This window comes from Ovis canadensis, chromosome 8, assembly GCF_042477335.2.
Source record: "Ovis canadensis isolate MfBH-ARS-UI-01 breed Bighorn chromosome 8, ARS-UI_OviCan_v2, whole genome shotgun sequence".
Classification (NCBI taxonomy): Eukaryota; Metazoa; Chordata; class Mammalia; order Artiodactyla; family Bovidae; genus Ovis; species Ovis canadensis.
The window spans coordinates 13,259,666-13,272,183 of NC_091252.1; the positions used below are offsets into that span (position 1 = coordinate 13,259,666).

Sequence of the window (12,518 nt, forward strand, 5' to 3'; positions counted from 1 at the left end):
ACTCTTCAATAAAAATTTTTAAATGTGTGTGCGTTTTTAATCATCACACTGTACACATTAAACTTATACAATGTGGAAAACAAGAGAGCAAGACACCAGCAACACACAAAGGGTGAAAAGAACAACATAGCAAATACTGACGTGACCAGTCATCCAACTGTTCATTGTTGCTACTTCTCTAACCTGCTGTTCATTTAGGCTTTAGAATAAACTGCTGCTGTCATCAGCCATGTCTGAAGTACTAATTAACACTTTATAATAACAGTCCTTTAGTTGTTTTTATCGTTCACTCACTGGAGACTTGGCTATAAATAGGATAACCACAATAACTCTGGGGAGAAGTTATTCTCTAGACACAGCACTAGTCACGATTTCTTCAAGTTGCCAAGTAACCTACCAAAGCCCCAGGCAAGACTAGGTTCATGGACTAGAGACTATACTCCTTCTGCAAGAGGCAGCGGATGTCAGACGTTTCTTTTCTTCGCAGGTTTTTCGACAGTGACATCACAGACAAATGTATTTTAGATTTTGACTCTGTATAAAGTCCAGTTCTCTATACATTGCCTCCCTGCCCCTGCCCCCTTCCCCCACCCCTTGCCTGCCACCTGAATTTGTCACACAAACACACAAACAAAACTGGAAAGTTTCAGGAGGAAACAATTCTTATACTCTGCGGGGATGCATTATGATAATTTCTGTTTTATTCTTTTTTAAAATGCTCCTTGAAAGCCACCACCTTGATATTATCATCCACAGTTTGAATAACACCAATGTTTTAACTTTATGCACTTCTTTTATGCACAAAAGAGTAAAATTTTATCTAGTGACAACTTGCATACATTGATATATCCATGTTGCATAAATTATGAAAATTGTTTTTTGAATTCTCAAATTTTTGTTTGACAATGTATCACTGATTCAAAGATGACGTTGAACTTTGGAATGTGTGGAGTATATGTTGAGGCAGGATGTTTTCTGATTATTTTCATTTTGCTATTGGCAAGATTATCTTGCATGACCAATATATTTCTCCACAGACTTTTATTTAATTTTTAGAATGGGCAAAGTATACAAGAAATCTAATAAAATATGAATGACAGACATGAAAAGACTTTCAACCTTATTAGTAATCAGAGAATACTTTGTTGTAGGAGTTTATACTGAAACAGCCACTTGGGTAAACAATTTTGTATTGTCTAGGAAACCTGAATATTGATAATCTAGGAAGCCACAGTTCTGCTCTCAGATTAATACTCTGGAAACATTTTTGTGTAAAAATGGACTTGGAAACATGTAAATAATAATACTTATAATAATACTATTCACAATAGCATAGACAGGGAAAAGCTCAAATGTTCACTGACAGTCGAATGGATAAACTGTGGTTACTCATATCACGTTATTTCACACAACAGTGAAAATGAATTCCATCCACATGTAACAACACGGATGAATCTAAAAAACACTACTGTGAGCTGAACACATGTATCAGGAGAATTTACAGTATAAGATGCTGTTTCTTTCATGTTAACATTCAAGCTAAAATTACATTGCATAGGAACTCATATATATGAAAACATAGAAAAGTCAGAAAATTATTAAACTAGAAATCCAGGTTAGTAGATGCCTCTTCGGGGGAAAGTTGAAGTTGTGAGTGCAGTGGAACACACAACGTACAGACATTTGTTTTAAAATGTCCAAGCGCAAAATTAAAAATTTTGTTTGTACCCAGAAATGACCTTAGACATTTTTTTAGAATTTGCTTGAGTTAATTAACTTAGCCAGCCTATCTTCACTTTATTAATAAATGTGCAAATATAATATTTATTTCATCTTAGGGATATATTTCTTTGAAAAGACCTAAGTTTTCTCACAGCAATTTTTTAACAAAAGATTTCAAGAATCATGCCATTTATTTCAATCTGACTCTTCTAAGGGAAAGTAACTAAAACTTTAGAAAGCTAAAAAAAAATGTTGAAAATGTCTCAGATTATTTTTTCTTTTTAAAAGATACAAGCTTCTATTTTTAAGTCTTACAAACTTACAGAAAAAGTACAAGGCCATAAATGAATGCATAACTCAAAGAATTAGCACCAATGAACCCACCTGAGCAACTGCCACCCACTCAGGTGAAAAACAGAGCATTACCAGAATCTCAGAAGCCTTCCACACGCCTCTTATTAAGCTACCAACCCTTTTTAATGCATCATTTTGAATTACTAATAAGTGCAATAGACGATTCAGGTTATTTGATTGCTGTTCAGCAAACGTTCACGGCCTGTGCATCCACGTTCAGACCACTCATCCTGCCCTACTGACGCTACACTTGGTCATCTGAACTTTTACATCTAATGGAACCGTGGCAGAAGCAGCAGGGTGCCAGTTCTGGGCCGAGGCTTTAGGAAACACAGCAGGTTTCTGACCTCAAGGAGAATGTACCCCCGGGTAGCCACTGGCCCTTCATTTTGACCCCTGGAATGAGACACGTAGAGCAGACCTGAATTTACTAGCAGCCTGAATTAGAGTTGTCCCAGGCAACCTACATACTTGACAGGAAGAAAAGTGAATGCTTTTTGCTATATGCCACTGAGATTGTGTTGGTTGCAGCAAAGGCTGACTGATACAGCGACCATTCAGTATACTCGACAAAGCATAAGTGAGTGAACCCCGCTTATTACTCTGTGAATCCATTTAAGGCTTTGTTCACTTCAGGCTCACGTTTATTATTAACTGAAGGATAATATTTAACTCTGACATATATTTAATTAGATACTTCCTGGTCAGAGATTACTTGATACTTCCTTGGTCTATTTCAAGATACTACTATTTTTAAGGCAAGGAAATCAGTCAGTGCCAATATTTTCATTTGTTTAAAAAACACTGCTTTCAGAATAATACTGTTTATCACTGATTTGTCTACATAGTACTCCCCACACTGAGTCTTTTTTTTTAATGTTATATACATAGCAATTTTTTGCATTATGCAATATCAACTTTGAATATGTTATTTACCTTCAGAAAAGGTACAATTTATTTTCATTTTTATATTTTTTGTAAGATAGCAGCATCATAATGTTTAACTCATATGAAACTGAAGGAGAATTGGTAAAAATAAAAATAAGTATAGTGACAGCTCAATAAATACTGAATTGCATGTGAAGTGGTGGTTTATATTTCAATGACTATAACCCTGCCTTTCTATAACATAGTTCTAAAATGTTTTAAAAATATTCATTTCTGAAGGACTGTCAAGATCATGGACACACAGAAAATCTCAAGTGTATTCAGCTCAGGTCCACTGCACAAAAATTTCCTCAATGCATGCCTTTTATGAACCCATTGGACCGGTAGGATCTCGGTGAGCTCACAAACTTGTAAATAAAACATCCTTTATTATTAGGAAGTGTGCTAATGTGGAGATCTGCACAGGATATGTCAGTGGGCATTAAATGCAGCCTGAGAGTTGAAACTTGTTTATGATATTAACTTCTAAATAAAGATCAATAAGGCACTGAAAATGATTAACTTGCAATCAAACTGGGATTAATTTGTAAAGATACAATCTTGAAGATTTTAAACACCACTAATGTTTCGGTGTGTTTTCTGGGACGATTTAAGCAGGATGTGCAGAACTGACCTTTCCAAATTGTGTCACTGAATATTTTAAGCAGATTATTTATTTAAAGCAAATATGTATGCATAGTTTCCTTTCTCAAAATTTAATTCAAACTTGTTTTGATAGCTTCTTAAGGCTTCTTTCAACTGGACATTTTGGTTTTTTAATTAAATAATATCCATAAATTCAACTGTAATCATTCACTCATAATAAGCAACAAAAATAGATAATCAACTACTTTTCTCACTATATTCCTAGAAGTACAGCAGAACTTCTGCTTCAGCAGAAGACTTCTCTAGACTGGGAAAATTTTTAGAAATTATATGTTTTACATAAATTTTTATGGATTTTTTAAACATTCATATTTCAGCACCTTAGAAGACATTTTATAACTGTCTTCTCAAATTAACTTCTAAGTTTAAAACAAAGTTAACTTCAAATAAATTTTATCATTGGTTTTATTTTTAAAGATTTATATTTTCTTTCTCAAATATATTTCAAACTTTTCTAGCATGTAACAAGTTCAAGATTATATGGGCATGTATTCTTACAAATGCATTTATTATTGTTTACATGATCTACACATGGGATTGGTAACGAGCTGTTTGCAAACCTCCATTTAGTTTGCAAAACGTTTTCATTTTTGTATCATCTTATTTAGTGCCTTCCCTGAGGAGGAGGTATCGTTATCATTGCTATTTTATTGATGAGCAAATTGAGTCTGAGAGAGATTAAGTGACTTTACAGGTCACAGGCCTGGAACCTAGTTTCTCTTCACATTATTCACCTCAAATTAAATAAGCTTTAATATAATATTGCACCTCTAGAGGGGCCTTCACACTTTTTTAAAAAAATTTCTACAACTTGATTAATTACAGTTGACCCACTGAAATCTGGAAAGAAAAAATAATCATCTTTCCTCTGCTTTTCTTCAAATTATCCCACTTGAGCTGGAGATCACAGGATATGGCAAATTAGACGAAACATTATTTTTAAGGCATTTGACAGTGCGATTAAAGGGTCTGAAGTGACGACCTTTGGTCAGACTGCTGTTTCAGTTTTATTCGTTGTTGCTGTTTTCTGCTTTTTCAAACTGCTCGATTAACTTCACAATATCTAATGAACATCTCTCCACGCAATAGGTAGAACTGTAGCTGGCAGAAACTTAACAGATTGGGTCAAAAACAACAGTCAGTGAGAAGCCGGTAACAGGAAGCCCACAAGAAACACCACCAGAAGATTTACAACTAAGGTCTGTCACGAACATGTAAGTTTAGGAAGCAGGTGTCCCTCTATTAGCATCAGGCATCACGGCATAAGGCGTAACTCATCATGATGGCCGTGGTGAGGCGGTCAGCGCTAACTGCCCGCAGATTATGACTCAACTGCTTCTCCCAAAGCTTTTCCATTAAGCTGCTTCACCCCTTCCCAGTGCTTCCCATATTCTCCTCTCTCACCCTTGCCTGTGGCTCTGCAAGCCTCTGAGCCATGTCCCATCTATAATGCAGAAAGGGCTGCCTAACATGGAAGCGCCTACGATTTCCCTAGGTACATGGCTTCCAAAAGGAGGGCCACAGGCTCTCTTTATTAGCGTCTTGCCCCCTTTCATCCTTGTTTTCAGTCTCCTGGTTGGCATTTTCCATGCCGAGATTTTTTTACTGCTGTTCCTCTTTGGACGCCACTGCTTCTGGGCCTATCCTTGCTGTCTCCTGGTCTTCCCCATCCTTGCTGCAAGAGTGACGCTTCCCCTCCTAGTCACTCCCAGCCCCAGCACATCCTATTCTTGGGGGCCGCCCCCGGCACACATACCCTCAGGGCCATCAGGAGCAGGGACTGAGAAGACAGTGGATGACCAAGAGGTCTCTCAGCCTTAATTTTAAGACCACTATAACAATTCAGGAAAAACTAGATGCAAGTTTAAATGAGAAAGACACTGCATTAGAAATTTCCAGGATCTAGAATCAACTAGATCTAGAATCAACTAGAAAAGTGTGTTGATCTGGTTAAGGAATTTTCTTTTAAAGCATCTATTGATAAATAAGAGACCACACCATTGTGTGTGGCTCAGTATGTTAGCAAATTTGGAAAACTCAGCAGTGGCCGCAGGACTGGAAAAGGTCAGTTTTCATTCCAATCCCAAAGAAGGGCAATGCTGAAGAATGTACAGACTACCACCCAGTTGCACTCATTTCACATGCTAGCAAAGTAATGCTCAATAATCCTTCAAGCGATGCTTCACCAGTATGTGAACCAAGAACTTCCAGATGTATAAGCTGGGTTTGGAAAAGGCAGAGGAACCAGAGGTCAAACTGCCAACATTTGTTGGATCATGGAGAAAGCAAGGGAATTCCAGAAAAACATCTACTTCTGCTTTATTGACTACGCTAAAGCCTTTGACTGGGTGGATCATAACAAACTGGAAAATTCTTAGAGATGGGAATATCAGACTACCTTACCTGCCTTCTAAGAAACCTGTATGTGGTCAAGAAGCAACAGTTAGAAGCAATGTGGAACAACTGATTGGTTCAAAAATTGGAAAGTAGTATGACAAGGCTGTATATTGTTACCTTGCTTATTTAACTTATATGCAGAGCACATCATGTGAAATGCCGGGCTGGATGAATCACAAGCTGGAATCAAGATTGCCAAGAGAAATATCAACAATCTCAGATATGCAGATGATACCACTCTAATGGCAGAAATGGTTTTTCTAGCAGTCATATTAGAGTTGGACCATAAAGAAGGCTGTGTACCAAGGAATTTATATTTTTGAATTGTAGTGCTGGAGAAGGCTCTTGAGAGTCCCTTGGACTGCAACGATATCAAATCTAAAGTCAATCCTAAGGAAAATCAATCCTGAATATTCATTGGAAGGACAGATGCTGAAGCTGAAGCTCAATACTTTGGCCACCTGATACGAAGAGCTGATTCACAAAAGACTGATGTTGAGAAAGATTAAAGGCAAAAGGAGCAAGGGGTGGCAGAGGATGAGATGGTTAGATAACATCACTGGCTCAGTGGACATGAATTTGAGCAGACTCTGGGAGACCGTGGAGGACAGAGGAGCCTGGCATGCTACAGTCCATGAGTTCGCACAGTCAGACATGCCTTAGTGAGTGAATGACAACAGCGTTAATAAATGAGGTTTTAGCTTTAATTTTTGTCCTTTATTTAGGAATTATTTCTAACATATATTAGCCTACTTTCTTTCTAGGGAATATGTTTAGGAATGATGTTCAAAACATGATTTAATCTTTTTTAAAGATTGTGCTTTTATAGTGACTACATTAAGCATATGTTTTTCCTGATAAATTATGGGAGGTACAGGTGTTGATGGTATCTGAGGATGGGCTAAATAATACCTGTAGGAAAACAATCATAAGACTAGCTCGTTAAGGATCAGCTTATTCCCTGTCTTTTAGTTGCCTATAAATTCTAGATGATCACCATGAATGCAAACTTGTTAATAACTAAAGCAAATCGAAACTTCTTTCAGAAGCTATATGTAAATATCTCATTCATTCTTGAAATAATACTTGAGTACCTACTCATTCCTCCTTTGTCGGATGGGGATAACAGCTGAGCTTTCTGTATCAGCCAGGTTTCTTTGTTGAAGACAACATGAGTGAGCTCCGGCTGTACCCTCCCTGGCGGGCCAGTGGCTAAGACTCATGCTCCCAATAGAGAGGGCCCGGGTGCCATCTGTGGTCAAGGAACTAGACCCCGCATGCCATAGCTAAAGATCCCGCATGCAGCCAGATACATATATGAATATTAAAAGGAGAATAAACCTTGGCTAACTTATCTGGAAAAAGATTGTGTTGGAAGAAAAAGGGGATGGAGAAGTCGCTGTGGAAAACGGGCCCGCCATGACCACCAGCACTGTCTCAGCCAGACCCAGGTCGCCACAGTGACGCACACCGCTGGGGGTTATCTCTGCATCTCTGCGGCACTTTGTGCAGATTCCAAGTTTAAGGTGAGTGCACCCAATTGACGTAACCTGGGTCCCATGCCCTGACTACTCCCTAGTTACCAGAGAGTGGTGACAAGTACGTGAGCCAGACTCAGCTTTCCAACTGCAAAGTGGGCACTGTTCCCACCAAGACTCATAATTACGGATTCTCCGCAAATAGAATGGGAGGTTAGAAATTAGGCAGGTAAAAAGCAGTGCTCACTGTAGGACCTCACAAGACTGGGAAGACTCAGTGTGGGGGTCTGTGTAAAGCACTTGGCACAACGCTGGCACAATGCTGGCACAAGGAGGCAGTTGATCAGCTTCAGCACTGTTATCATTATTAACTCTATGAGGCGGGCAATGCGCTCATTTTAGGGATAAAAATGTGATAGGGCACATTTCTAACCAAAAGCCTCAATTATTTTGGAAAGCTTTACGGGCAGAAACAAATGTAAAAACATAATAATAACACCAATAAATAAGTGCTACAGTATAGGTATGACTTATACTATAAGTCATATACTTTGACTCATACTGTGACTCATACTGTGACTCATACCTATGCTGGAAAAGAAGGAAAAGGAAAAACAGTCAGAACAGAGAGGAAAACAGACTAAGTTCTGAATCCTGAGCGCCGCATCCTGAAAGGACTTGGCATGTCTGAATTCCTGTGACTGGGGCAGGTTCAGGATTGTGAAGGATTCTGTGTATCACCGAAATGAGTGATTTCACTGATTACCCTTGGTAAAGGGGGTGACCTAATCAGACCTGGGGGGTGGGGTGAGAGTGGATGAGACTGAGCAGAGGCAATGTCGAGTTCAGATGAGAGAAGATGACGGGCTGTTCTCGGGGAAGATGAAAAATAAGACAACAGCTTAGAAATACTGGGTCGACCAGAATTCAGGGTTCATTCAGGGTTTTCTGTAAGAGATTATGGGACAACCTGAATGAACTTTTTGGCCAACCCAATAATTTAGTACATAGAATGAACTACATTCAGTGCCTCCAACACTAGGAGTGAGGAATGGAAGGATCCTGGGTGACTAAAAAAACCACACAACTTCTTATGTCGAGTGGATGGCCATGCTATCATTATAATGATAGGCAAGGGAGTAATTTGAAGCAGTTGGGAGAGGAAAGAGAACGAGTTTCTGCGTGGTTTTTGGCTTGCCTCACATTAAGAATTGGCAACAGGGAATGCAGCTGAAGCTATTAAAGTGGCTATCAATCAGGGAAGGAGGAAAGACTCAGTAGATATCTATAATATTGATTCCTATCAAAATGAAAGAACCAAATCACAAGATTTTGCATGCGATCTCAGAGGTAGTTCTTGGAGACCACATCTATGACAGGAAGAACTGAGATCTCTGGATCTCAGTTTAGGAATCTATGGGATAGCACAAAGAGACCTGGGGAAGTCTTACAAATATTCACTGAGTGAGAGCGAAGCTGAAATGTTTACAAACATAAGTATGGAATACATTTTTACGATGAGTTCTGGCAGCAGGTAAGATACAGTTATATCCACTATGCTTAGCAACATATGCTCAGTCTCCTAGAGCTGTCTATTCTCTTGCTGTTTGTTTATCTGTGGGTCCCATGTATTTAATAACAACAACAGTTGGCACTGTTAAATGAGATGTAAAGGCCATCATGTCTGGCACTAGGGACACAAAGACAAATTAAGGACCCTACCCTGCTCTCAAGGAGCTTACAGTCCAGGTGGGCAGTACTTGTAAATAACTAAAGTACCGACGGGGAAATGAGTGTTGGAAGATGTGCATGCGATAGGTGCTGAGAGAGAGCACCATACTGCACCGCAGTTTTGAAACAAGGTTTTGAGGGAAAATTTCTTGGAGAGGACCAAAAGGCTTTATTCTGAAGAATTCACTGTATTTAGTCTGGCAACACTTCAATGCAATCCATAGCATAGCTGTTTGTTCTGTACTGCAAGCACTTCAGAAGGGCTTGAACGTAAAGTACAAGAAATGGCAAAAGGCGGTGGGTGGAAATGAAACTAGACAAGTAAGCAGGGCTAAGACAGTAGTCTAAAAGGCCAGCAATTTCCAAGAAAGGTAACTCAGTCTGTGAGGAAGCTGTTAGGACGGCTTTATGGATTTTTAGCACGGTGATAAACTAGGAAACAATGAGGAGGCATCCAAATTCATTGGAAAAAAAAAAAGACAAAGGAGATCCCCACTGTGCTAGTCAAACAAAAACAGTTGAAGGATCATATGAGACATCTTAAGGAGTTTGGGCTTCCCTCATAGCTCCGTCGGAGAAGACCTGGGTTTGATTCCTGGGTCAGGAAGATCCTCTGGAGAAGGACGTGGCAACCCACTCCAGTATTCTTGCCTGGAGAATCCCATGGACAGGGGAGCCTGGCAGGCTACCATCCATGGGGTTGCAAGAGTCGGCTCGACTTAGCGAGTAAACCACCAAGGAGTTTGGACTTTATACCAAGGGTAGTGGAGTGCCTCCACAGGAGTTTAAAGAGAGGAGTACCTAATCAGGCTTTCATTTTATAAAATGCAAATCTGATGGTACTGTACAGACTGGATTAGGAGCAGACAAGATTGCAGCCTGGGAAATGCCGCGTGAACGGCCTGAAATAAGACAGCAGCTGCTAGGAGAAACTGGATACACCAGAGAGGCAGGGCTGCTGTTTAGGCACTAAGCTGAGTCAGACTCTGTGTGACCCTATGCTCTGTAGCCCACCAGACTCCTCTATCAAATGGGATTTTCCAGGCAACAATACTGGAGTGGGTTGCCATTTCCTTCCCCAGGGAATATTCCCCACCAGGGAGCCAATCCGCCTCTCCTGTACCGGGCGGATGGAGTCTTTACCTTTGAGGCACCAGGGAAGCCAGAGAAACAGGGAGCTAGGGGCAAAGAGACAGTAATGAATTGCAAGTGGAGGAGGAAGGGGAGGAAGAGGGAGAGAGAGAGAAAATCAAGTCACTACTCACAGTAAGTTGTGTGTATGGGCTTCTATTGGTCTGTCAAAGCCTTTTAATCTTAAATCCAAAATGAAGTCAAAGCAGTGAACTGAAACCATCCACTCCTTTTCGTTTTGAAATCTAATTAAGTTTTACCTCCTGGCAATCTGGAATTAAATTTCTGAGATTGCTGTCAATTATTTCCTTTCTTGGTTTCTCTTCCTCTTTCTTACTTTCCTATTTTATTCTTAACATCTTATGTTTTAACTCTATGCTAAAATACCTCATCATAACTTAGCTTTCCCCCTAGAACTGTGGAACATCTAAATAACTGAAACTTGTCCCCATCACAATCTTGTAGATTTCCCAAAGCTTTCCCAAACTTGTCCTTGATCAGAATCTTGTAGGTTTCCTGAAGCCTTCCCCTTGCTACTTGGAATGTTTCCGGGTTAATGTTCACAGGGTAATTGCTGTGAGTACGACTAGCTTTTTCTCCGCGGAGACTCTCAGCATTATAGTCATCATATCATTTTCTTAAAAAAACAAAACAAAAAAACTTCTTTTTGTCGTAAAGGCGAAACATATTTTCATCATATTAAACTTTCGAATACGACTCACAGGTATGTCACTTGTACAAACAGAAAAACAAATAAACAGATTATATCTGGGTTCCACTAAGTGTATACGGCGGTGGCAGAAGAAATGCAAAATTTCCATCTCAGACCCCCGTTCCCAAAGGCAGAACAGCAAGTTTGTTGCACGGGGAGGTGACCACCCTCGTTGAGCAGCGCAGCCCTAGGCTGCGGGGGAGTCCGCCTCCCCCCGCCTCCGCCCAGCGGCCCGCCGCCCCCCACTACCCCCCCACCCTCTCCACAACCCAGGGTCCTCGCCCCGTCCCCGAACTACTTTCTCCGTCCGGGAACTGATTCCTGCTGCGACGGACTGCACCGTCCCTGCAGCCACAGTCCGCAGGGGGCTCTGCAGGCGCCGGGAACCACAGCCCCGCGAACCAGGCGGTTTTGCGGGGGCAGGAACTAGGGCTCCGGGCCAGGCCAGGGGAGGCTCCTCCGGGAGCAGCCGAGCGCCCACCAGGTCCGGGAGGCTCGGCGCCGCGGGCTGGAGAGGAGGGGAGGGGCGGCTCTGCGCCGAGCGCGCCCCCTCCCGGCGCGCCCCCGCTTCTGGCGCGCGCGCCCTCCTCCCGGCGCGCGCCCCCCTCTCCCGGTGCGCGCCCACCCCGCGCGTGCCCCCTCCTCCCGACGTGTGCCCCCTCCTCCCGGCGCGCGCGCGCCCTCTCCCGGTGCGCGCCCACCCCGCGCGCGCCTCGTCCTCCCGGCGCGCGCCCCCTCTCCCGGCGCGCGCCCACCCCGCGCGCGCTCTGTGCTCCCGGCGCGCGCCCCCTCCCCGGCGCGTGCCCCCCTCTCCCGGCGCGCGCGCCCGCTCCGCCCGCCGGGCCCGCGGCCTCCCCGCCCCCTCGGGCGCTCCGTAGCCGTGACGTGCGCGCGGCGGGGCCGGGGACTCGGCAGGGCGCCGGCCGGCGGGTGGAGACGGACCCGGGATCTGTCCGAGCAGGAAGCGAGCCGGAGACCGGTCGCCGCCGCCGCCGCCCCGTCCCGGTGCCGGCGCTCGCCGTCGCTGTCTCTTCGCCCTCGTCAGCCCCAGACCCCACCCTCCAGCCTCGCCGGCGACAGGTAGCCCCGCCGCCGCGCACCTGCCCTCGCGTCCGCACCGGTGAGTGTCCGGGGCGCCCGCGCCTCGCCCTCTGCAGCCTCGCTGTCCGAGCCCGGCCTCGCTTCGAGGCCTCCGCCCGCCGCCCGGGGTCGACGAGCCGGCTCGGTTCTTCTCCCCAGGACGCCGGGGGTGAAGCAGGTGATGCGTGGGCCCGGGCGGCGGCGGTCCCGGGAACTCAGGGCTGGGTCTCACTTCCACAGGACAATGAGAGTCTCCATTCATGGGTTTGTCATCACTAAGATACCTTTGTGTATCACCTCTGGCTCCCAGGTTGAAACAG

General features: G+C 43.3%; 1 protein-coding gene and 1 pseudogene across 7 annotated transcripts in view; one reads left to right on the top strand and one right to left on the bottom strand.

The window, feature by feature from the left end:
- Positions 1-4,867: 4,867 nt before the first annotated feature.
- On the bottom strand, positions 4,868-7,726 carry LOC138445175 (protein BEX2-like; annotated as a pseudogene).
- A 3,656-nt stretch (positions 7,727-11,382) lies between these two features.
- MYO6 (myosin VI) overlaps positions 11,383-12,518 on the top strand; it is a 157,902-nt gene continuing 156,766 nt past the window's right edge. For 4 of the 7 annotated variants that reach the window (XM_069598030.1, XM_069598032.1, XM_069598033.1 and 1 more), the window contains exon 1: positions 11,383-12,238. The gene's annotated coding sequence lies outside the window, so the exon portion shown is untranslated. Of the gene's footprint in view, positions 12,377-12,518 lie in introns of all 7 variants that reach the window. The other 3 variants (XM_069598035.1, XR_011258550.1, XM_069598031.1) reach the window with 3 other exon arrangements.